Raw genomic sequence first — 23,198 nt, 5'->3', positions numbered from 1 at the left:
AGGGCAAGTGTAGAGTGCCGTGTATATGTTTTATATGGTTGTAATAATGTAAGTATTATTAAATGAAAAGAATACAAAACATTAAATGCTTTTCCATATTCCATTATAATCCCCTGCAGCAGCACCCCACTTCCCTACCTACCACATGAAAATCTCTTCTGCCTCTTTTTCCACGTTTAAAATTTTAATGTATTTATAATTTATTTTTGACTATGATATGAGGTAGGGCTATTGCGATACTGTGATTTATAAGAAATATACATTTGGTCTTCCTGTTTCTGGTACAGAGCTGCCTAAGTGCTGAGAGTGAAAAGATGTCTTATGTTAATGAAGTGGTTTTTGGAATGTACCTAAAGATGAAGGTTGGTTGGTTGCCAGTGGAGCCAACTGTGATTATAAGGTTGGAACTTTCAGTCTCATCCCCTGACCTCCAGGGAGGAGAGAAGGGCTGGAGATGGAGCTCAGTCACCAGTGGCCAATGTTTTAATCAACTATGTGTATGTTTTAATCAACTATGTATATTTCTTATGGAAACCTCCATAAGAACTGAAAAGGACAGTGTTTCAGGGAGCTAGCTCCCTGTTGGTGAACAAGTAGAGATTTGGGGAGAGTGGTGTTCTCTGAGAGGGATGAAAGTGCCAAGCCCCATACCTTGCCATATGTACCTCTTCCATCTGGCTGTTTCTGACTTATCCTCTTATAATAAACTGGTGATCTGGTGAGTAATGTTTCTCTTGAGTTCTGTGAGCGGAGCTAACCAGTTCACCTGAGGAAGGGATTGTTGGACCCTTGCCAGTCTGTCAGAAGCACGGGGAATAACCTAGACTTGCCACTGGCCTCTGAAAGGGGGAAAGTGGCAGTCTTGTAGGACCTAACCCCTTAACCTGTGGAATCTAGTGATATATCTGGGCAGATAGTGTCAGAAATGAGTTGAATTGTAGGACACCCAGCTGGTGTCTGGAGAATTACTTGATGTTGTATGGGAAATCCCCCAACACACATTGGAATTGGTTCTCAGAATCAATGTAGCCATACACACTTTTGTCTTGCTCTGTGTGCCATACCATGAACTACCTAATTATTTTCCTTGTAATACATTTTTCTCTTTCCCCTCTGATTTTGATGGCACTGCTTCTATGTGTAGCGTTGTTTTTTCTTTCCTATCTAATTATGTCCAGCAGTGGAAACACACTGTCAGTCAGTATGAACTTTTAAAGCTCTTTGTAAATGAAGATACATTGTTTTCCAATAGGGTTGTACTCAGCTTACAGATCTAACATTGCTGTGATATATGGCAACCACATTATCCTTGCTTTGGAGATGTTATTTTAAGTGGTTAGCCAGTAGTATTTCAGGTTCTTTAATTGGCATTTCTTTGATTACTAGCTAGGATGAATATTTCTCCTTATTTTTGAGCAAGGTATTTTGAATGTGATAGACAATACTTCAGTTTAACCTGAGGGCCTTTTAATTATGAGTATACAGTAGTAGTTTTCTGGTTAATTACTGGTAGTGATGGTTTTTAGTATTAAGTAAATGTATCTAATTAGTTTAAATTGGGTCTGTGTATTTTGTAACGTCTGTTCACCTTATTCATGATTTTAGTTCATTTTAATTTACAAACAGCAGTTGCTTAGGAAACCAGCACTAATCTATGCATCCTCTTGTCTAGCCCAGTAGTGCTAAGTTGCATTCAGTGGACAGTTTGTGGCTAAGCTGTGCTCAGTTGTTCTGTAAATTGTAAATACTTGAGAGAACCAGTGGGAAAAGCCTACATTTTCTCTTGAGGTGTAGTCTTTTTGGCAATGAAGACTACAGTGAGATTAAATTTTTATTAGTAGTTCAACCTATTTCTTGATAGTAATGATAATTCTTGGTCATGAATAGGGTAGAGAAAGTAAAATTGGCTTTTAGACATCACTCTTTTTAAAAGATTTTATTTATTTATTTTTAGAGAGAGGGGAAGGGAGGGAGAAAGAGAGGGAAACAACAATGTATGAGAGACACATTGATTGGTTGTCTCTCACACGCCCCCAACTGGGGATCTGGCGGGCAACCATCAAACCTGTGAGCTTTCCTTTTGCAGGCGGGCACTCAGTCCACTGAGCTGCACCAGCCAGGGCACATTTAAAAAAAATAATTATGTGAGACAATTGCATTCATGGTTATGCCAGGTAGTAGTACATGGACTTCCCCTATTGAGAATTGAAACCTATGGGAAATGATAACCTTCTTTAGGATATTTGAGAATGTTCTGGGCTGTTTAACTTTAGAGTGATTAAAGATACACTAGCAACTTTGTAGTGAAAAAAATTTCAGGTCTGGGAAGAGAAGTTTGGGGTAAATGGGAAATACAGAATAGTTAATTTTTAAGCACTATATAGATTGACTTATTTTAGTTAGGAACATAAAATGTATTATTTATAACTTTAGTTAAAATGTGCATGTTATATTATGTTTAAATATAGTGAGTAGAGCCTTGCTCCCCTCTCAATACAATCACCTTGTTTTATTTTCATGGTAGCTTTTATCACTGCTTGGTATTTTCTTGTTTCTTTGTGGCCTCCCTTCCTCCTACTAGAATTTAAGTACCATGGGAACAAGGGCTTTGCTGTTTAATGCTGTAATCTCAGTGTCTAACAGTGCCTGGTATAGTAGGTACTCAAGAAACATTTGTTGAATGAATTATTTAACAATTTAACTGGATACTGATTAAAATATTTAAAAATAAACTCAACCTTAGTTGTAAATGTAACTAAATATCTACACTATTAGAAATTGCTCAGGGTTTAAAAAAAACAAAACAACAGTTCGGGAAGGTAGAATAAGTTTTGAGTAACAAGCCCCTCATTTGAGGGGCTTATTAGTATTTACTGTAGATAGAAAGAGGTAAAGCTCAAAAAAGACACCAGTCTCCAAAGGCTCATTAAGTAAATCTTTTGCTGTATGTAACTGTGTGGGCTCATTATCTGACTTATGACAACTAGCAGGTTTTCTTCTGATTAGTTACATCTTCACAAGTTAGGACAAGGTTTTATTTCTGATTTGGTGTACACTAAGCCCTCATTTAACGGGTTTGATAGGTTCTATGACTTTAAGCAAAACAATGTGTAGTGTAACTAATTTTACCACAGGCCAATTGATAGAAATTAGTTAAGTTCTTATGGCATCTTATCAACATTACAACAAAATGATATTGAATGAAATGATGTTGAGGACCTGCTGTATTTCCAAATGAAGACAAATTTCTTCAAGTTGCAGAAGGTAAGAAATCCAAAGCAGATGAAAAAAGAACAGTTAGTCAAACTACAGTTAATCCTTACACAATGCAGTGGATGGGGGTGCTGACACCCCACCACACAACATGCATAGTAGAAAATCTGAGTGTAACTTTTGACTCCCCCCAACACTTAACTACTAGTAGCCTACTATTGACTGGACACCTTACTGATAGCACAATTAACACTTACTTTATGCTATATGTATTATATATTGCATTCATATAATAAAGCAAGCTAGAGAAAAGAAAATGTTAAGAAAATCATAAGCAAAATACATTTACAGTATTTATTGAGAAAAATCTGCATGTAAAGTGGATCTGTGTAGTTCAAACTTGTGTTGTTTAAGGGTCAGCTGTAAATTGTTTTTTTGCCACCATCTTTGGGAAGATTGGGGAGGGGGGTATGTTTGTACTGTATTCTTCTATGTAGAATGTATGACCTAATGTCAAATTCTGAGTGTGCCACTCATTATGTCTGTTAATCAAATGTAATAGTAGTGATGATCCTGCCATACTTTTAGTGTGTTGTAGAGTTTACATAGCATTTTCACTTTGTCCTCATAATGATCCTTCAGGGAAGGATGTCTTGTGGTATTCATGCTATTTTACAAATGAGTCAGCCTTTCAGAGGAGCCAAACAACATAGTCTAAGTCCACACAACTAGAATTGGTAACAGAAACATTAGAACATAATCTGTTTCCTGATTATGATTCTGTGTTCTTTAGAACCATAGATTTTTAGATCAGGAAGAAGTCTTAACTCTAACCTCCTATATGTATAGGAAGTAATTTACCATTATAAAGCTAATGTGTCAGAATTCTAACCCAGCTTTCCTCTGATTGATTCTGTATTGTTTCTGATCTTCCATGTGTTTGATCTTGGAGATGTGCATGCTCTAGGGTGAATTGTCTGGCAGATACTGGGTTGGCCAAAAAGTTCATTTGTTGTTTTTTTCCCGTACTATGGCTCTAGTAGTGCTTACTTGTCTTGAACTTCATTTGAAACAATTTTGTTAGAATCTATTGTGACAGTTGCCCTATCAGCATGCATTTAAAAAACCAAAGTAGGTGAATTTCTATGTAGCCATTTTAATGTTGGAGATGGAAGAAAATATGCAACATCTTCAACATATGCTTTTATTATTTCAAGACAGGTAAAAGCACAACTGAAGCACAAAAGATTTGTGCAGTATATGAAGAAGGTGCTGTGACTGATCGAACATGTCAAGAGTGGTTTGCAAAGTTTTGTGCTAGATATTTTTCGCTGGATGGGGTTCTATGGTCGAGTAGACAAGTTGAAGTTAATAGCTATCAAACTGAGACATTAATTGAGAACAATGAACACTATACCATGAAGGAGATAGCTGACATACTCGAAATATCCAATCAATAAAGTTATTGGTGAAAATTAAAAAATGTGTCTTTTATTTTATGGAAAAAAACCATATGGACTTTTTGGCCAACCCAATAACAAAGGTGTTAGGGTTTCATAATAGTTTTCTGGTTCATGTCTATGCATGTAATGGGGAATAGCTTCTAAAAATGTTTGAGTGTATTCTGAGACAGTAAGCCTTACAGTCAAGCAGATTTAAGTTGGAATCCTATGACTTCTTTCCTCATTAACTGTGTGGCCTTTTGGAAATTTCTTTTGTTTTCTCATTTGCAGAATGGGCAGGATATCATCTGGAAATAATTAGAGGTAGTGTATAATGTTAAGTTTATGAAACATGGAATATGTTCATTAATGTTAAGCTTATTTTACAAACTGTCAGGGAGATGAAACTCACATCTTTACCGAAGGGAACAACTAAGATGAAAACAAATTTGGGAAAACATTTGTAGCAAATATGACCAAAGGTTTGTTGTTACTTACCTTTCATACAAATTGATGTGAACAACTATTTCTGACTTTAAATGTTAGTGGATGTGAAGTTTTTAATATTGCTACCACTTACTGAGCCTTACTAAGGTCCATGCACTAAACTAAGTGTCATTTTTAATCCTTAGGCATCAAATATGTATAGAACAGGTGCAAATCTCCCCATTTTACAAATAGCAAAAAATCATAGACATGTACTTTGTCCCTAATCAAGAGCCCTAAAATAATTGTTGATCTCCTTGAATCTAATAATAAGAAAATCGGATATGAGTCCACATAAAGTCTATAAACAGGAAGCAATGTTATTATAATGAAATACTGGGTTCAATTTTAATGTCTAACAAGAGATAAGTAGCTTATGATATAGCATATCTGGTAGAATTTCATGGAACTATTCGTTTTTATTATGACAATTACAAAAACAGTCAGTGCATATAGAGATTAAAATTAGCACAATAAATATCCTTTCTGTGGTTATATTTTTGAACAATTGACACCTAGGCATCCATGTACACACAATCCATGCATGCACATGTGCATAAAGCCTGGGGAGAAAAAAAAACAAAATAAGGAATTTATCAGGGTAATGGATGCTATGTGATTGTTCTGAGTTCTTTAAGGTAATTTTGTAAGTATTTGGTGAGAACCAAGATCATACTCTTTGCTGTGTAGTAAGCACTGAAAAACATGGTCCAATAGATGACCACTAGATGACATGGTCCAATATATTGTTGCTTTCTTTTTTTTTAAAGATTTTATTTATTAATTTTTAGGGAGGGGAAGAGGGAGAAAGAGAGGGAGAGAAATATCAGTGTATGGTTGCCTCTTGCATTGCCCCCCCCCCCCACCACGGGGGACCTGGCCCACAACCCAGGCATGTGCCCTGACTGGGAATCAAACCGGCAACCTCTTGGTTTGCAGACCAGCACTCAATCCACTGAGCCACCCCATCCAGGGCCAGTATATTGTTTCTTAAATGTTGAGGGAATTTTAATAGTTTCAACTACTGGCCTTTTACTTTATTCTTCTAGTAAACTCTCAGTACACATTATCATTCAACCTATTGCATTTTACCATGGAATTTTAGTGTTTTCTTTTTGTTTTTGAGAATTAATAGCTACTATAAGTAGACCTATAGCTTATATAACTATTTTTGTACCTTAATGGACTTATTTGAGAGTCTTTAACTTTTTGGTGACATGAAACAAGCATGCTTTAAGGCAGTGATTCTCAATGGGTGTGCCACGAGAATTTTTAAAACATGCAATACCTAACTATTTAGTCAGGGTCTCTGACCTCTTTTCCCTTAGACTGTCAAATAAAAAAATGACAACAGCCACAGCAATAGCTGTCCAGTGTGAATGAATCAAACGTAAACCTATTTTTTGTCAGATCAGCAAAAAATACGTTTTTTGGTATGCCACAGACTTTAAGTAATTAGCTTTTGTGTGCCACGAGGTGGAAAAGGTTGAAAACCTTTAAGCCATCCATTATAATCTTCTATGCCCATTGCTTTTTGTGTAGCTTGTCTTGTCAATCAGCAAAGCAAATACTTTACTGCTCTCTGGCTTCTGAATTACTTCATGTATTTTACGGTTGATATATTTGGTGGTATGTGTGTTCTTTTCTGTTTCATTGCTTCCCTAAAAAAAGACTGGTTGAGGTGTTAGTTTGATTCCTTCTCTTTTTCCATTCATCTGTGAGTACTACAAGGCACAGTGCACCAGTTGATTCTTGCATTTCTCGTTTATATTCTGGTTTTAAAAGAAGCTTGTTAGCATTTGCTTGGGGAAATGGTATGATGGTTTAGGTGGTTTGAAAACTTACCAGAGTGCTTTTTCAGTTGTTTCCAGTTGTGTTTCGGTTATAAAGGCATCGTTAAATTGATTCAATCTCATTCATTCATATTACCTACCTACCTATCTACCTATCTATCTATCTATCTATCTATCTATCTGATTTGTTTAAAATAATTCTTTGGTGAGTATGTCTGCAAGTGAAACCAGAGTTCCCTGTACTATAATTCTTTGGGATGTTTGCTTTTCTTGGTGATTGTATATTTCACAGAAGCAGTTTCCAGAAAACTTGTGGGTTCTGTAGCATGGTCCTCATGTCTTCAAAGAATTTTTTAAAAATGTTTGGCGCAAGCTGCTTCAAAAGAAGGAAGAATATTATTATTGTATAAAAATAATGATTTTTGCTCATGGTAAAAATGGAATGCAAAAGGGGTGTAAAGTGAAAAATTCCAATCCCACCCATTCCCAGTTTACAGAGAGTAGTTTCTGCTGATAGTTTCTTTGTATCCTTCTAGAAGATTGCTAAGCATAAACAAATTGGATCACATTTTTTAAAAAAAGATTTTACTTTTTAGAGAGAGGGGGAAGGGAAGGAGAAAGAGCAGGAGAGAAACATCAATGTATGGTTGCTTCTCACATGCCCCCAACTGGGGAACTGGCTCACGTCCCAGGCATGTGCCCTGACTGGGAATCGAACCAGAGACCTTTTGGTTTGCAGGGCAGTGCTCAATCCGCTGAGCCACACCAGCCAGGGCCAGATCCAGTCTGTATCTTGTTCTTTTCACTTGATGATGCTATCTTATATTTTATATCAGAACATTTTTAGCAGTATGTACTTTGTATTTATGAATCTAATAATTCCTATTGCTTTTAAAACCGCATACTTTTTCTGGTCATACATGTAATTTAATCTTTTTTTCTTATGGAAAAAGTGATATTATAATTACTTATCTACACTAAAGTAGCCTAGACATTTTTTTGTTGTGTGGGAAGTTCATGGGGATGTTATTTAGGGCATATTTTATGTCAAAAGAATAGACTTTACTTAGACTACGATCTTTTCAGAGTGAATTGTTTATAAGGAGCAGATTTTATCCTCAAAGAGTCCAGAGTCTTAATACAAAAGGTACCTAAGAAAACAGGATCATTACTGTAAATGATGAAAGCTTGTGTATAGCAACAGAGAGGTAGTGATTAGCTGAGAGAGTTCAGGGAGTGTGCCTTCCATAGGGGAAATGATGATTGAGGTTCAGTAGGAGTTTATCAGAGCATTCCAAACCAACCCACCTCCCTCCCTTCTTTCCCTTATATATTGCTGTAGCATCCAACTACCTTTAGTTACCTTAACATACCTTGCTGTTTGAAGCCCACTTTTTTCTTTTTTTTTTTTTTGAGCTGTTTCTAATGTCTAAAATATTCATGACCCTACTTGCTGGTGTAACTGTTCATATCCTTCCAGATATAGATTGGGGTCACCTGGAAACCATATCTGACCTCCCCTTTCTCTGTTAAGAGCCACTTCCCTGTGCTCTGACACTTCCCATGCATATTTATGCTAGTGTACTTTCATGGTACTCAATTATAATTGCCTCTGTGACACCTTTACTGTACTGTAAACTCCATTAAGGGAGACACACAACTCTTTTATTCATTTTCCTCAACATTTTATTATGAAAAGTTTACAATATATATAATTGTACTACGATCACCCATATACCAATCACCTAGTTCAACCTTTAACATTTTGCTGTATTTGCGTGGTCAAATAGCTATTTGTTTGGCCGTCACTCCTTTCTGTCCATCAATCATCCATTTTTTGGATGCATTTCAAAGTAAGTTGTAGACATTAGTACTTTTCACCCCTAAAGATTAAAGCATTAAGGTCATTAAATGGAGGTAATGTTTTATTCATTTTTGTCCTTTTTTATATTTTGAAAATTGTACCTGTTATCTTTACCATCAGGGCTATCACAGTGCTAGTATAGAGGTGCTTAGTATTTCAATTGAAATCCTTAATTTTGTGCACTTGAAAGAAGCAATTCATTAAGGGCTGGAGTAGAGAGAATTTCCTGGAGCAGTGATAATTATGATGATTATTAGAATATGCTATTTAAAGGCTAAAATAAATGCTAGGTAAACAGGAAAGGGCAGTCAGGCAATTGATTTAGAGATAGGGTAGAGAGGGGATAACTGGGTTGAGAGGATACCAGAAGCTGACTTTAGAAGCTAGTGTTTTAATCGGGCCTTAAAGAATTATTCTAGGTTGAGTAAAAGAGGGCAGTTATGGTTACAGACTGAGGAGACAGAGATGGGAATGAGCACCTTTCTTGGACAAGCTTTGTACTTTGGAGCAGTAGGTTTAATTTCATTAATTAAAAAGCATTGGCCCTGGCTGGTGAGGCTCAGTGGATTGAGTGCCAGCCTGTGAACTGAAAGGTCGCCAGTTGGATTCCCAGTCAGGGCACATGCCTGGGTTGTGGGCCAGGTCCCTGGTTGGGGGTGTGCGAGAGGCTACTGATCGATCTGTCACACATCTATGTTTCTCTCTCTTGTTCTCCCTTCCTGCCTCTCTAATAATAAACAACCAAACCAGCTTAAAAAAAGCATCTGTTTTTTGGTCTCTGGAGGAATGCAAAGGGGTAGGGTACTGTTAAAACATAACAAGTACCCCCAAAGGTTATCATGTATTTTTCTAAAAACTCAGTTTTAAAAATAAACTATTGTTATCTGACACTTTTTTCCAATTGAGTAAACTTTTGTCTTGGTTTATTCAGACTTTCTAGAAATTGGCAGCTCTTGGTGTTTCTGTAGAAGATAGAAAGTTTCCAGTGGTGAGTTGAAGTCTGTATTGGAATAAACTTCCTGGAGATTTTCAATCTTGGTTAGTTTAGACTTGGGCAATATCTTTTAGGAAAAAGGTACTTTTCTTGTGGAAAGAACAGTGATGGTGGCTTACACTCCAGGAAGCTTCTTAAGGACATTTTGGGGAAATACATCATTGAACTGTGGGTTTCTGGCATTTGAGAGAATAAGGTTCAGATGATTAAGTGGCCCAAGGCAGTCAGGGGGAAATGTGTTTGCTTCTATTCCCTAACTATTCTTGCCATTTCTGTCTCTAAAACTGGGTCATCCTGTATATTCGAGATTGCTGATTCCATGGCTTACGAGCAGTTTTTCTTAAAGTGGCATATGGACCTACCAATATAGGAGATTTGTGAGTAATACAGATACTGATACTTGTATACAGATCTATACAAGGAATGCTTCCCTAGGTATGGGTTTTATAACCCTGCATTTTAACAAGCATTTTATATGATTCTTACGCACGCTGGAGAACTGCCGTATTTTCGGACTATAAGATGCACCCCCTGCTGGGGCCCCTCCCAATTTGTGAGGAATGATGGTTGTTAATGCTGCTGCTGAGTTCTGTTTATATTTACGTTGGTGAAGTATTATGTTATTTCTGTTATTAAATATTTTACCACATTTTTTTGCTTCAAAAAAAATTTTCCTACTTTCTTCCTCTAAAACCTAGGTCTGTCTTATGGTCCAAAAAACACGGTACTCTTATAGATAGAATTTTCCATTATTTATTGATTAAGTGATCCCCCACATATATTATGGTGGAGCTACTGCTCCCCTTCAGGGAAGCACAATTACAGACAACAAATACCTATTTGTTTTATGCTAAGATTGCTGGTAAAGTACATCTGTTGGGGGTTTTCTCTTGCTCAAGATTCTGCTAGAGATAATTTTGTGTACACAATTGTAAGGAAACAATATTTTTTAGTGTATTGAACAGGTATGTATGATATTTCAGGGATTTATATGTGATCATTTTATTTTTTTCTTTTAAAAAAATACTTTAGTTAATTTTTAGAGAGAGGGGAATGGAGGGAGAAAGAGCTAGAGAAACATTGATTGGCTGCCTCTAGCATGCCCCCAACTGGGGACCTGGCTCGCAACCCAGGCATGTGCCCTGAATGGGATTTGAACCAGTGATCTTTCAGTTCACAGGCCATTGCTCAGTTGACTGAACCACATCAGCCAGGGCTATATGTGATTGTTTTAGACATTTAATTACAGAAGGAAACTAACACCTCTATTATATTTGAATTTGACTGATTCAGAAAACTTTAAGGGCATAATGTCATTTATGTTCTCAAGCAGCTGATATGGATTATCCCAACAATACCAATTTGTGAATCAAATAATGCCTAAAGTTCAAGTTGAGATTTTTGCCTCTTACTAGCTTGTATGACCTTTGGCAAGACTCTTAGCCTTTTAAAAAGTATTCATTGTTGATGAGTGTTTAGGGAAAGTTGGTGATGTGTTGTTCAAACCATTTTATGACATTACTTACTTAAGTATTTGCAATATCAGACTTTTGGTCTTACCAAGATGGTGTTTAGGAATTTTTTCCTATCAGGTGTAATACAGAAATAACAAGGTGAACAGAAAAAGCCCTCTGAGAATTCTTTTGAAAAGAAAAGTCCTCACTCTAGGATATGTTATTGATTTTTTTTTAAGAAAAAGAGGAAGGAAGGAAGAGAGGGTGGTGGGGGGAGGAAGGAAGGAAGAAAGGAAGGGAGGGAAAGAAAGGAAGGAAGGAAGGAAGGAAGGAAGGAAGGAAGGAAGGAAGAAAAAAAGGAAAAGAAAAGATAGATCAATGTGAGAATATGAGAAACATTAATTGGTTGCCTCTTCTCTGTGCTGTGACCAGGCATCAAACCCACAACTTTTTGGTGTGTGGCACAACCCTCCAACCAACTGAGTCACCAGCCTGGGCTAAACTCTTTTTTTTTTTTTAAAGCATACTTGGATACAGATGAAAAGTGCAGGTTGCAAAAAGTGCGTAAGAGGTAATAGGTAGTACATCAGAGAAACATGGAGAGTAGTAAGCTAACCCAAGGATAGCTGATCTCAGAAATCTCAACTCTAAAAGATAATAAGTATCCTTTGTGTGTGGCAACTGGAGCAGATGAAAAGGTGAGCAGGTTAAGAAAGCCCTTGTGGATGAGGTTTAGTCAGACTAGGAGACATAGTAGAGCTGAATGTAACAACTACTGCACAAAGGCGCCATATTAGCAGAAAGTGATCTGCCTCGGTGGAAGTGGTGTAAGAGAACCTTTGGCTTACCAAGCAAAGAGCATTTCCAGGCAGGAAAGGAAATCAGCCTGTTAGGAAAAAGGGCAAATGACATGAGCAGAGAGAGTTTATGGAAAAGATGCTAAGAAGGGCCCTTAAACACACGGAAACAAAAGAAGAGCAAATTAAAACTACAACTATCCCTGTTAGCCACACCTGTTTGGTTCCTGATTTTTATTAGCAAGAGTTCAGATAATTATGAATACTACATTATCCAAATCTTGGTTTATGAGTTTTAAATTATTTTTGATTGATTATGCTTTTACAGTTTTCCTGATTTTTCCCCTTTCACCGTCCTCCACCCAGCACCCCCACACACACATACCCTTAGCCAATCCCCCCACCATTGTTTATGTCCATGGGTCATGATTAGAAGTTCTTTGTCTATTCCATTTCCTGTACTGGACTTTACATCCCCGTGGCTATTTTGTAACTATTTCTACTTTTTTAAGATTTTATTTATTTATTTTTAGAGAGGGAAGGGAGGGAGAAAGAGAGAGAGAGAGAGAAACATCAATGTGCAGTTGCTGGGGGTTGTGGCCTGCAACCCAGGCATGTACCCTGACTAGGAATCGAACCTGCAACACTTTGGTTCGCAGCCCATGCTCAATCCACTGAGCTATGCCAGCCAGGGCCTATTTCTACTTCTTAATCTCCTCACATCTTCACCCATTCCCCCTCCCATCAGGCAACCATCAAAACACTTTCCATGTTCATGATTCTGTCTCTGTTTTTCTTGTGTGCTTAGTTTGTTTTTTAGATTCGTTGATATGTAGTTATTGCCATTTTAATGTTCATAGTTTTTAATCTTTTTTTAATATAATTCCCTTTCACATTTCATATAATAATGGTTTGGTGATGATGAACTCTAGTTTTTTCTTGTCTGAAAAGCACTTCACCTGCCCTTTGATTCTGAATGATATCTTTTCTGGGTAGAACAATCTTGGCTGTAGGTCCCAGCTTTTCATGACTTTGAATATATCTTGCCAATCCCTTCTAGCCTGCAAAGGTTCTTTTGAGAAATCAGTTGACAGTCTTATGGGAACTTCCCTGTAGGCAACTTTGTTTCTGTTGCTTCATTTACGATTCTCTCTTTATCTTTAACTTTTGGCATTTTCGAAATGGTGTGTGTGTTGGAGTGGGCCTCTTTGCATCCATCTTGTTTGGGACTCTCTGTGCTTTCTGGACTTGCACGTCTTTTTCCTTCAACAAATTAGGGAAGTTTTCTTTCATTATTTTTTCAACTAGATTTCCAATGTCTTGCTCTTTTTCTTCTCTTTCTGGTACTTCTATGATGCAAATGTTGGACCAGTTGAAGTTGTGCCAGCAGCTGCTCATACTATCCTCATTTTTTAAATTTTTTTTTCTTTTTGTTGCTGATTGGTTTTTTGATTCCTTATGTTCCAGACCATTTGTTTTGAACTCTGCATCTGATAGATTGCTTATCTCTATTTTGTTTAGCTCTTTTCTAGAGTTTTGATCTGTTCTTTCATTTGGGCCATATTTCTTTGTCTCCTTGTTTTGGCAGCCTCCCTGTGTTTGTTTCTAGGTATTAGGTGAAGCTGCTATGACTCCCTGTCTTGGTGGTGTGGCCTAATGTAGCAGGTGTCCTGTAGGGTCCAGTGGCACAGCTTCCCAATCACCCAAGCTGGGTGTTCGAGGTGCACCCTTCATGTGGGTTGAATACACCCTCCTCTTGTAGTTGAGCCTTGCTTGCTGTTGGTAGATCAATGGGAGGGACTTACCCAGGCCAGTCAGCTGCAAGGACTGGCTGTAACTACTGACTACCACCCTCTGTCCTCTGTAGAGGATCAGCTGTGCAGGGGCAGATGGTGGTTCTTCACTGTAGTCTGTTATCTGTCCACTGGGTATGCAGGCTCTGGTTTCCCAGTGGTGCAGGCAAGGGTAAGCCTCCACTTGTGTTTTGCCTGAGGCACCCTGCCTGAACTAGGAAGCACTATCAGATGGCTGCTACTTGTGCTGGGCTTGGACATTCCAAGGTGAAGCCAAGCTGTAAAACTAATCTGTCCACTGCTAGTTTGTGGCCTGGGGCTCACTGAGGCCAGGTGGTGCTTGCTTAATAATAGCATTTAGGAAGTTGTAAAGCAAGAGCCCAGACTGGCCATTCCTGTGGGAAAGTAGATAGAGTGGGCCTGTAATTTGGGCGGGACAGAGTCTCTGGGGGTCCCCCACAGGCAGGTCAAACAGTGTTAGCCAGGTTGATGGAATCTTGGATATGGCTGCAGCTTTCTGGCTCTGTGGCTTTGTTGGGGGGCGGGGGGTGGTTTACAAAAGGGACAATGGCCTTTGCTCACCTTGATTCCAGGCACTTTGGTTTCTTCATGCCTTTCAAGCTGCTACCCTGGTGCTGGAGCTCAGAGGGAGTGAGTCTGATTAGGTGAGTCCCTGTGTGGGTTCTTTAAGAACTGTTTGAGGCTTCAGCAGTTTCTTCTTCCAACTCAATCCTTGTTGGTTTTTGCAGCTGGAAGTTGTGGGGACTTATCTTCCTGGCACTAGAACCCTGGGCTGTGAGGCTGGTACTTCTGGCTCCTGAGATATCACCCCCCCCCCCCCACCAAATTTTTATCTACCACATGTGGATGTGGGATCAGCCCACTCTGTGTCTGTGCCCCTACCACCAGTCTGGATGGAGGTGGTTTCTTTAATTCCATAGTTATCAGACTTCCATTCAACTCGATTTCTGGTGGTCCTGAGTGATGGTTGTTCTATATTTTATTGGTAATTTTTTAAAAGATTTTATTTATTTATTTTTTAGAGAGGGAAGTGAGGGAAAAAGAGAGAGAGAGAGAGAGAGAAACATCAACGTGCGGTTGCTGGGGGCCGTGGTCTGCAACCCAGGCATGTGGGCTGACTGGGAATCGAACCTGCGACACTTTGGTTCGCAGCCTGCGCTCAATCCACTGAGCTATGCCAGTCAGGGCTTATTGGTAATTTTGATGTGGTTATGTGAAGAGGTGAGCCATGTGTGCCTATGCTGCCACCTTGACTAAAAATTGGTTTTATGAGTTTTGAATAACCAGGGGTTTATTGAAAATGAGTATTTGGTTCCTGAGTTCATGAAGGGGGAATTCACCTGTACTTTTTTCACCTTAGGAGGGTGGCAAAAATTTGAAAGTCTTGACAAGGCTGTTAATGAATGTACAGAAACAGATCCATAGATAGGTTACTGGTGGAAGTACAAACTGCTATAACCTTTGTCAGTGGAGGCCAATTTCAGCATTATTTAAAATAATATGTAATTGCATATGGTCTTTGGCCAAATCTTCTATGTCAGTTGGTGTGAGGGATGCTTATGTGTTGTTAACACTACACTGGAGGTCAAGCCTGGGGACCTCGACTGTTTGTTCAGGTAAGCTGAAAATCCACAAGGAAGACTGAGTAGAGTAGACATTGCTTTTATTACTCACATTACAGGGAGCTCCGATGGCAGCTGGTTAGCAAATAGGACTGTACTCCCTGAGTCTGGGACTTGTTTTAAGGAGTCGCAGACAAAGGAGGCACGTGTCCTATGTGTGACTCTAAATAACATTATGTCAGTTAAAGAAAAGGTCAAGAAGTAGTCACAGGATAGGAAGCCACTTCCAAAAAGTGATAAGAAGTTACAATCCATTTCCAAAACAGTATACATTCCTTCTGGCCCATGGCCTCCTGGTTAGCCCTCAGTCATGGGATGGGGAAGGGTCATGTCTATTGACCCCCCTTTTGTGTTAATTGATGAAAATGGCCAGAGGAACAGGGAGTTAAATATTGTTCAAGTGGCAAAAACAGATAGTTTTGTGGTTTCAGTGTAGATATAGAAGAAATCAATTAGAAGTTGGACACAGACTTTAAATTTTGATAAGATATTCTTTACATAAAGTTCAGTTCACCCTTAGTATACAGTTCTGTGAGTTTTAGCAAACAGTTGCATAAAATCATCACAGTCCAGATATATTTCATTTCTAATGTTTCTACTCCCAAATCCCCAATACTCCTTAGTATAGTCAGTTTTTCTCCCCAACCTGAGCCCCTGGCAACCACTGATTTGTTTTCCATCCATAGTTTTTTTTGCCTTTTGACTGTCGTGTAAAATGGAGTCATACAATAAGTAGCTTACTGAGTCTGGCTCCTTTCACTTAGCACAGTGTACTTAAGATTCAGCTTAGTATGTGTACACTGATAAGCAAAATAGAATCCATGCCTTCAAAATGGGTAATTACAAAACGTGGTAAGTACTAAAAAGAAAAAGAGCAGGTGGCTGAGAGAACTTATAACAATATGTGTTATTTTTTCACCTAATATTCTTAGTTTTTAAAATTTTTCTATTGCAGTTCACATTCATTATTGTTCTGTGTTGGTTTTAGATGTATGGCATGGAGGTGGAGATTCATGTACTTTGCAGAGTGGTTCCACAGATGTGTTATCTTGAGATGAGATCAGAGTTTGGCAAATATCAGCTCCAGGCTGCTGACTGTGTTTGTAAATAAACTTTTATTGGGACACAACAAAAAGTTCATTTAATAAATTAAATTATTTTTATTAAAAAAAGATTCAGCCTAGTCATGTATCAGATGTTTGTTGCTTCTTATTACTGAGTAGTATTCCATTGTATGGATGTAAATATTTGCATGTCCATTCACCAATTGATGGATATTTGGGTTGTATTCCACCTTTTGGTGATTACAGATGAATCAACCAAGAAGTTTTACTTAAAGTTTTTACATTTTAGTCTGGTGTTCTTTTTGAATTAATTTTTCCATATGATAGAAGGTATGGGTTAAGTAACATTTTTTGGCATGTGGATATCCAATTGCTTGAAAAGACTATCTTTATTGAAGTGCCTTGGTATCTTTGTCAAAAACCAAGTGACAGCAGTATGTGTGTGGGTATATTTCAGGTCTCTATTTCATTGATCTGTCTTGATCACCATTCACACCGTCTTGATTACTGTAGCTTTATAGTAAGCCTTGATGTAGTGTATAGTGGGAATCTTCCATATGCTTTTTCTTTTTTTTAAAGATTTATAAGCAAAATGTAACCAAAGACACTGAAATAGAGGACAGGCTGATGGTGACCGGAGGGGAGAGAAGAGGGAATTTAAGGGGACAGTGGGAAAGGGTTCACAGGAACAAACTTAAAGGACACATGGTCATAGACTAAGGGGAGGGTGGTAATGGGAGGGAAGTGGGGAGGGTGGGAGAGGGGACTGGATTGGGAGTAAAAAGGAGAAAACTGTATATGAACAATGATTAATAAAAAAAAAGATTTATATATTTGAGAGAGAGATATAGAGAGAGAGAGATCAGTTGCCTCTTGCATGCCCCCAACCGGGGACCTGGCCCACAACCCAGGCATGTGCCCTGACTGGGAATTGAACTGGTGATCTTTTGGTTTGAAGGCTGGCACTCAATCCAATGACCTACACCAGCCAGGGCCGGGCCATATTTGTTCTTTTTCAAAATTGTTGTGTTTGTTCTAATTCTTTTGCGTTTTCACCTAAAAATCAGTTTGTTGATTGAAAAAGAAAGCCTTGCTAGAATTTTGATTAGACATTTTGAAGTTTTACTTTGGTATAATACTAGATTCACAGAAAGTAGCAAAATAAATATAATGGGGAGTATGTATACCCTTTACCTAATTTCCCTCACTGGTATTACATCTTACATAACTATAGTACAATATCAAGACCAGGAAGTAGACATTGGTCAGGAAATAGACATTGGTGTAATTCACAAATTTTATTTAGATTTTACAGTTGTACGTGTACTTACATGCATTTTTGTGACTGTATTTGTATATTTATAATTCTGTGCAATTTTATCACATGTGTAGATGGTTTTAACCACTGCCACCATCAAGATACAGAACTAACTTTTCCATCATCACAAAGACCCCTCATAGTACTTGATGGCTCTAGTAGCACATAGGTGTATTTAACGTCATTGAAAACAATTTTGTTAGATTGCATTGTGGCAGTTGTCACATCACCATGCATTTAAAACTTATCAAAATCGGTGAATTTTTGTGCAGCCATTTTAATATTGAAGATGGAAGAAAATACAAAGCATTTTTGGCATAGTATGCTTTATTATTTCAAGAAAAGTAAAAATCCAACTGAAACACAAAAAAGGATTTGTGCAGTGTATGGAGACGGTGCTGTGACTGATCAAATGTGTCAGAAGTGGTTTGCGAAGTTTCTTGGTACTATTGACATTTTAGTCAAATAATTCTTTGCTGTGGGGCTTTCTAATACATTGGAAGATGTTTAGCAGCACCACTGGCTTCTATCCACTAGAAGCCAATAGTGGGCGATAGCTGACATACTCAGAATATCCAAATCAATAAAGTTATTGGTGAAATGAAAAATATGTCCTTTATTTTATGGAAAAAACATAATGGACTTTTTGGCCAACCCAGTAGTTACACTTATCCCCCTCCCTCACCTTCCTCTATTCTGTTTCTAATTCCTGGCAACCACTAATGTGCTCTCCGTAATTTTGTTATGTTGGAGGCTCTTATATAAATGGAAACCATACAGTATATAACCTGTTGAGATTGACTTTTTTTTTCATTCAAATAATTCCCATGAGATACATCCAAGTTTTATATTCCAACAGTTAATTCCTTTCTATAGCTGTATTGTATTCCATGGATGTACCACAGTTGGTTTACTAGTCAGTGTTTGAAGGATATGTAGGTTTGTATTAGTTTGCTAAAGCTGCCATAACCAAGGACCACAAACTGCATGGCTTAAACAACAAGAATTTATTGTTTCACAGTTCTGGAGGCTAGAAATCCAAGACCAAGTTGTCAGCAGGATTGCTTATTTCTGTGGGCTGTGAGAACTAATCTGTTCCATGCCTCTTACCTAGCTAGCTTCTGGTGGCTTGCTGGCAGTCTTTTGTGTTCTTGGTTTATGAAAGCATCACATTGGTCTCTGCCTTCATCTTTGCATGATGCTCTCACTGTGTGCATGTCTATCAACAAATTTCCTCTTTTTTAATAAGATACCAGTCATATTGGATTAGGGCCCACACTAATGACCTCATTTTAACTTGATAACTACTCTAAAGATCCTAATTCCAAAAAAGGTCATATTCTGAGGTGCTTGAGGTTAGGACATCAAAATATGAACTTTGGGGTGACATAATTCAATGTATAACAGGGTTGTTTCCAATTTCTGGCCATTGTAAGTAAAGTTGCTATGAACATTCTTTATACATTTCTGTGTGGACATAGATTTTCATTTTTCTGGGATAAATGCTCTAAGATATCTTGTTCTTAACCCTGTGAAAGTTGCAGTAAAAATATTACAGTGTGGGCTGTGTGTATCTGAGAGATACATCCATTACTAATATGTGCTGAAATGCAAAAAAAAAAAAAATAAAAACACTGCAAATTTGCATTTATATAATAAAATATGATTTCTTACTTAATCTTCAGTTATAGTGTAGAAGTTATTAAACAAAGAAATAAAAACATAAAGAATAAAACTTTCAAATAATGGGAACATGGTTATTGCTAAAAAATACAACCCCAAACACGTCTTTAACATTAATGAATTACAATCTTTAACAGTTAACTTTGCAAAAACGTTTAAAACAGTGATGGCAAACAATATTGCTATTCTCGAGTTATAAGTACTTTTTACAACACTTGCAAAATATTTCGATAACCGACTTGAGTGGCATTCACTGAAGTTCTTCAACATTTCTTGGATTACCGAGTCGATATATTTTTCCAGCTATTTTCAATGGTTAATGGGGGGGAAAACATACAACACTAACTTCAAAGTTCACGGGGAAAAAAGCTACACCAACACTGACTGACTTAAGAGTTTGTGGTATCTCTCAGATAAAAATTACTGTCGAATTTATACACTCTTACGAAACATATTATAACCAAACTGACAGCGGCTTAATTGTTATGGCTTAATGTTAGTCATGTACAAACACGCAGCTTAATCATGATCTCGAACCTATGGGCCTGATATATGTAACAATTTTTAAGAATATACTTTGTATCTCTCACATCAGCTGTGACCTCCACATAGTTAATGGCAAATGTGTTTGGTTTTTAAATTTAAAATTTATTGATATGATTTACATATAAGTTGCACAGTGTATTTTTTTGGTACATTTTTATATTGCAATATGATTACCACCATAGTTTTAGCTAATGTTCTATTCCATCACATAATCATCATTCGTTTTTTGTGGTGAGTGTGTAGGGATTTTAGAAAAAACTTCTAATCTCTTTACCAGAGTGGCTGTACTGTTTTACATTTCCACCAGCAATAATATATGAGAATCAGTTTCTTTGTATCTTTGTTATGATTTGGGTTTGTTACTCCTTTTTGTTGTGACCATTCTGACAGGTTATAATAATATCTCATTGTGTTCTTAATTTGGATTTCCTTCGATTTCAGCATGTGTTATTAAAGTTTCTAGATAATCATCTCTTCTTACACTATTTAAGTTCTTACCTATTTATGTATGTATGTATATATGTATTTATTTATTGGGGGGAAGGGAGGCAGAAAGAGAGGGAAAACATTAGTGTGTAGTTGTCTCTCTCACACCCCCTATGGGAGACCTGGCCGCAACTCATGCATGTGCCCTAGACTAAGAATTCAACTGGCAACCCTTTGATTCACAGGCCAGCACTCAACCACTGAGCCACATCAGCCAGAGCAAAGTTCTTGATTCTTGATATTAATATGATTACTTATTTGCTATCATACAATAACTTTGGAAGAACAGAATCAGCAGTACAACAAACAACAAAAGTATTAAGTTAAATTTTTCTTTATATTTCTTGTTGTTCTTAGAATTCATTCCACTATGGATAAAGTCTTTTTTTTTAAACTCTTACTGTAAATGTTCTCTCCGTATGTTCATGGTATTTATTTGATATACATTATAGATTATGGTTTTTTTCTAATGTTTTCAACCATAGGAATTTCAAAAATCCAATTTCATTGTTTTAACAGGTAATTAATTTTCCTAAATCAAAAGTTAAAATTATATAAAAAGGTACACATAGACATGTCTAGAGATTCCTGCCACCTTATTCCTTCTTTCATCTCCCTATATAGACAGCTTTTAAAATATGTTTTTTGTTAATACTTCCAGAATTTTTCTTTCTGTATAGACAAGCAGATGCACCTATATATACATTTTATTTTGCTGTTTATTGGTTTTATTATTTTTAAATATATTTTATTGATTATGCTATTACAGTTGTCCCCTTTTTTCCTCCCCTTTATCCCCCTCTGCCCTGCATCCCCCTCTCACCATTATTTCTCCCCCCCTCCTGCCATCATTCCTCCTCCCTTAGTTCACGTCCTTGGGTCGTACATGTAAGTTTGTTGGCTTCTCTATTTCCCATACTATTCTTAACTTACCTGTCTATTTTGTACCTACCATTTCTGCTTCTTATTCCCTGTACCTTTCCCTCCATTCTCCTGCCTACTCCTCCCTGCTGATAACCCTTGATGTGAATCTCCATTTCTGTGATTCTGTTCCTATTCTAGTCCTTTGCTTGCTTTGTTTGTTTGTTTGTTTTAGGTTCAGTTGTTGATAGTTGCGAGTTTGTTGTCATTTTACTATTCACAGTTTTGATCTTCTTTTTCTTAGATAAGTCTCTTTTTTTAAATTCACGAATAAATTTTATTTTAAATTCTTGGTGAGAAAAAGCAGTGCTTTTCTTTTTTATATATATTTTATTGATTGTGCTATTACAGTTGTCCCATTTTCCCCTTCACCCCCCTCCACCCTGTACACCCTCTCCCACCCATATCCCCCCTTTAGTTCATGTCCGTGTGTCATACTTATGAGTTCTTTAGCTTCTACATTTCCCATACTATTCTTACCCTCCCCCTATCTATTTTCAGCCTACATTCTATGCTACTTATTCTCTGTACCTTTTCCCCCTCTCGTCTCCTCCCACTCCCCTGTTGCTAACCCTCCATGTGATCTCCATTTCTGTGGTTCTGTTCCTGTTCTAGTTGTTTGCTTAGTTTGTTTTTATGTTTGTTTCAGGTATGGTTGTTAATAATTGTGAGTTTGCTGTCATTTCACTATACATGTTTTTTCTTTATCTTCTTTTCTTAGATAAGTTCCTTTAACATTTCATAAAATAAGGGCTTGGTGGTGATGAACTACTTTAACTTGACCTTATCTGAGAAGCACTTTATCTGCCCTTCCATTCTAAATGAGAGCTTTGCTGGATAGAGCAATCTGGGATGTAGGTCCTTGTCTTTCGCTCATGTTTTTTTTTTCAAATAAGTTTTCTATTTCTTGCTATTCTCCTTCTGGCACCCCTATGATTTGGATATTGGAATGTTTAAAGATGTCCTGGAGGTTCCTAAGCCTCTCCTCATTTTTTGAATTCTTGTTTCTTCATTCTGTTCTGGTTGAGTGTTTCTTCTTTCTGATCCCCACACGGTTGATTTGAGTCCCAGTTTCCTTTTCATCACTGTTGATTCCCTGTACATTTTCCTTTATTGCACTTTTCATAGCTTTCATTTTTTCCTCTAATTTGTCCCCATACTCAACCAATTCTGTGAGCATCCTGATTACCAGCATTTTGAACTTTGCATCTGATAGGTTGGCTTATCTCTTCATGGCACAGTTGTATTTTTTCTGGAACTTTGATCTGTTCTTTCATTTGGGCCTTTTTTTTTTTTTGTCTGTCTCGAGTGCCTGTTATGTAGTAAGGGGCGGAGCCTTAGGTGTTCACCAGGGTGGAGCAACCCACCTTGTGACTCTGTATGTTGGAGAGTGAACTAAGCCCCTTCCTCTACTGTCTGCTGGTTTTTAGTCTCTTGCCCTGCTACCCACAAGCAAATTGGGCCCTTCTGGTGCTGATTCCCTGATGGGTGGGTTTGTGTACATTCTAGGACCCTGTGGGTCTCTCCAATGAACTCTCCCATGAGGCTGAGACTTTCTGTCACTGCCTCAACCCCCACAGGTGTTTTCAGACAGAGGCTTTGAGGCTTTATTTCCCCCAGCTGGAACCCTGGGTTACTTGGTGTATCTCACTTCCCAGTTGTTCTCCACTCTGCCAGCTGCTGCCTTGCCCACCCTGGTCC

At 37.7% G+C, this 23,198-nt stretch overlaps 1 protein-coding gene across 8 annotated transcripts in view; it reads left to right on the top strand.

Moving 5' to 3' along the window:
• STAG2 (stromal antigen 2) overlaps positions 1-23,198 on the top strand; it is a 125,948-nt gene that overhangs the window by 14,038 nt on the left and 88,712 nt on the right. Inside the window, exon 2 of one of the 8 annotated variants that reach the window (XM_045852179.1) lies at positions 14,430-14,501. The exons of the other annotated variants lie outside the window; for them this stretch is intronic. The gene's annotated coding sequence lies outside the window, so the exon portion shown is untranslated. The remainder of the gene's footprint in view (positions 1-14,429; positions 14,502-23,198) is intronic. 8 annotated transcript variants of the gene reach the window in all.

This window comes from Phyllostomus hastatus, unplaced genomic scaffold (assembly GCF_019186645.2).
Source record: "Phyllostomus hastatus isolate PE091 unplaced genomic scaffold, TTU_PhHast_1.1 phas_contig_90, whole genome shotgun sequence".
NCBI classification, from domain to species: domain Eukaryota; kingdom Metazoa; phylum Chordata; class Mammalia; order Chiroptera; family Phyllostomidae; genus Phyllostomus; species Phyllostomus hastatus.
The sequence above is the reverse complement of the archived record's forward strand: the minus strand, read 5'-3'. Positions and strand labels throughout refer to the sequence as shown.